The sequence below is a fragment of the Rhinopithecus roxellana genome, chromosome 4, assembly GCF_007565055.1.
Source record: "Rhinopithecus roxellana isolate Shanxi Qingling chromosome 4, ASM756505v1, whole genome shotgun sequence".
NCBI classification, from domain to species: Eukaryota; Metazoa; Chordata; class Mammalia; order Primates; family Cercopithecidae; genus Rhinopithecus; species Rhinopithecus roxellana.
In genome coordinates, this window is record NC_044552.1 from 83,670,043 (window position 1) to 83,673,785 (window position 3,743).

General features: G+C 35.0%; 1 non-coding gene across 1 annotated transcript; it reads right to left on the bottom strand.

Moving 5' to 3' along the window:
- Positions 1-3,060: 3,060 nt before the first annotated feature.
- LOC115897066 lies at positions 3,061-3,198 on the bottom strand. Its single transcript, XR_004057013.1, has one exon. It is a non-coding gene; the product is annotated as a U4 spliceosomal RNA (small nuclear RNA).
- Positions 3,199-3,743: the final 545 nt, after the last annotated feature.

A 3,743-nucleotide genomic window follows, 5' to 3' on the forward strand; every position in this document is an offset into this window, starting at 1 on the left:
TTAATTTTTCTTCAAGTCCAACCTGCGTGGATATCCCTGAACTCCAAGTTCTGCCTCCCCAGTCTCCCCAAAATCTCATCTCAGATTTCTGTTAGCAAGCTCTTTCTGCTTTTCTTTTCTTTTCTTTTTTCTCTAGCTTAAAAAACAACAAACGTCTCAAGTGAAAAAGTGCTACAGAGTCTAATGTTCACCTAAATGAGTTTCTTTTCGCTCTGAAATTCTGTGTCTCATGTCCTGTCTCCTCTGGTCTCTCATTCATTCCTTCAAACGGATATTTTTGTGCTTTAGTCTGACTTTTTTAATGGTTCATTATGGGAGTATTGGTCAATATCAGCTATTCCATCAATACTGAAAGCAGGAATTGTTGTTGTTGTTGTTGTAGTTTCCATTCTTAAATTTCCATGTGGTTCTTATATATATATATATATTTTTTTTTTTTTCTGGGAAAGTTTTTTTTTTTTTTTCATTTCAAGAGGGTTCATAGTTGCTCTTTGAGGTATTTTAAAAAATATATAGATGCTTTAAAATCTGGTCACATCATTCCAATATCTGTGCTGTATAGATGTTGTGTCTGTTGATTGGTTTTTCTCATTAAACTTGACATTGTTCTGGTTCTTGGCATGACAAGTAACTTTTTATTGTATTTAGATCATGTTACTCATTAATACCAGGCTGAGGTGGCAGTCAGGCCCCTCTCACACACAAAGCCTCCACAGACACCTACCATCCAAGAGGGAGCACTATGTAGTTGCTGCTTCTGCTGACATAGTCCTGGTATCAGCTGCTGCAAATGACAGGGTGAGGGAGGGCACTTTTTTTCCTCTGGAGTGTTTCTGGTGTCACCCAAAAAGTTATGCCCTGCATAGGCACCCCCTTCCAGGTCCTTTGGCTAAAGAAAATAGGCTTATTTTGTTTTGTTTTGTTGGTTGGTTTTTGTTTGTTTTGTTTTGCTTTTTGGGGGTGTGCACTTACCCTTCTTTCTAGCTTGTGAAATTTTCCAGGGTCCAGGCTAGGATATTTAGGAGGCAGAAAACATCCTGCCGGGTTATTCCTTGAGTATAACGTCTCCAAGAAAGATGTCTTCTTTTCTTCACATTACAGAATCTGCTTATGTTTGTTTTACACGTTTTGTCCTGGGTTTTTAGGTGTTATTAGGTAAGAGGTATAGAGTGAAATGTGTCTACTACCTTTATATAGGATGACCTAGAAATCTTCATTATAATTTTTTAACATTTATATTCCATTTAAACATTATTTTACAAACTTTTAGTTCTCTAGCATCATGTAGAATGAAATTTTTATAGTGATCTTGCTCCTGGGTGGAAAGGAGCAGCCAGGACAGAGCATTGTACAAATCACTTAGATTCCAGCCCCTCAGCTCATATGCAGAGGATAGAATCCTGGAGATCAGCATTCTTTTTTTTTTTTCTTTTGTAAAATGAGGCTGATTGTCCTTATTTTTCTCAATATAAAATCTTTTTTTTTTTTTAACTAGAGTAAATTTTTTAAATTCCTATAATTCTAATAAAACTTTTAAAATTGTTCCAGATTCCCAAATCCAGGCATAAAAAATATATTTTATCTTGGTATATTTCATTACATTATTTTAAAATTATTTAATATTTTTAAAATTTTAATTTCTAATATCTCAAAACTTCTTCATTAGCAATGAAACATGCATATGTCTTTTATTAAAATTAAACAATAACAGCGTTATTTCCAGACTTCGTTTTCTTCTTTGGCTACCATCTAGCTCCGACTTCATTTGCTAGCCAATTCGTCAAAATATTTAAGTCTCCACTTCATCTTGTGTCACTTCATAAGCTGTTGCTGTCTGGATGCTCTTCAGACCCGTGAATCTTAACTCTGCAGGGTCACCGATTTCCTCCCTTCTCCTAAATGTGGTGGACACTTTCTAACCTGTACCTTGCTTGGCCTCTGCATTTGATTACTGTTTGACATTTCCTACTCCTTTCCGTTTTTTACTTTAGGTAAAAGGAACAACTTTATCTTTATTTTTTCCAAGATGGCTTTTTATTATTATTATTATTTTATCAGAAATACAAATTCCAGAGGAGGGTGCAATTAGGTTTCTGCTTATAATTTCATTAGATAAAAACTTTATATTTGACATGATACTGTTTTGGTACACTTAAAAATATTCTCCTAACTTATGGGAATTGCCCTTTGGCCATCCCCCTTCAGATGATGTGAGCCCATGTCTTCAGAGAATAAAAGAATTAAAAAAATCCTTCCTCTGTTTTCTGGGTTTCAAATATCTATTGAAACACATGTTAAAATAATAGTTTTGAGAATAAAAGGTTTTAGGTTATGAATTTAGTCTGTTTGAGTTATGTCCTCAGTGTCTTTTCTCTCACAAAAACGATGCTCTCATCTGTACAGTTGTGCAATTCAGAAACCTGGAAATCATTGAAGCTCCTCACTCACTGTCATCCTCACGTCCCATTAATTATAGAGTGCTACCAGTTGTATTTCCTAAATATCACTAGATTATTCTAGTTTTCTTTCATCTTTGCTACCATCACCCTAAACTATTAGAATCTACTGTATAGATTTCATTCTATTGTAGATATTATTCTTGTAAATCTCCATCCAAAGCTTACATATCTGGCTCATCTCAAAACTATTTCCATATTTGCAGCTAGAATGATGCTTTCAGAGTGCAAATGTTATTGTATTTTAAAGCTTTCAAAACTCTTCAGAAATTTTTTATTGCTTTAAGAATGGAATTTAAAAAATCCCAATCAAAGCCCTGCATGTTATGCCCGATTTTAACTCTTCAGCCTCATTATTCATTCTCTATTACCTTACTCTCGGCTATGGTCATACTGGTTTCTCACTTCTTCCTGATATGGTCTGGACCTACACACACACTGAATTGACTTCCTGCACTTTCCTCAAAGTGCATTCTTAGATCATTTATCTTTTCTGATTTTTATTACATATTCTGATTTTTCTGTTATATTTTTAAAATTCCCAAATCATTTTATTATCTTGATACTTTCTACAACTGATTTTCTTCTTTTAAAAAAAAATCAGTCTCCTTAGAGACTGTGAAAAATTACCAGTGTCAACTGCATTGCAAGGCATCATGACAGGGTTTTGGGGGAAAGTTTTCAGTGAGCAATGATTGCATCTCAGACCTCAGTGGCTATGATACTACCACTGTGCAAAGCTAGAACTGATGTTCTATAATTTTCAAATAGAAAATTGTATTATTCTTAAGTAACATTACCTACTTTACAATATTTATTCTGTCTGATTTCTTCCTTCTTATTTAATTATATTGTTTAATACTTTCAGAACAATATTCAGTAATAACAGAAAGAGCAGGCATCTCTCCTGATTTTCTAATGTGTATCCAACCATCATACTCTCTCTCTCACACACACACACGGAGACACATACACACACACACACACACACACACACACACACACACACACACAGAGAGAGAGAGAGATAGAGAGAGAGAGAAGAGGTAACATGGCAAACCTGAGACTGCCATCTGTAGAAAGACTTGCTTGCAAGGTTGCCCCTTGGGTGGCATTTGGATCATGGTAGGATTCCTACCATTTCCTGTTAAGAATAGCTTACTATGTCTAAACTGTGCAAACAATATGGTTTATGCTGAACATTTTTCCTTCTGAAGTTTTAGAAAATGCTAGGCAGATAGTGTCTGTGTGATCAGCTCCCAGTAAAAAACTGGGGCACTGAGCTTC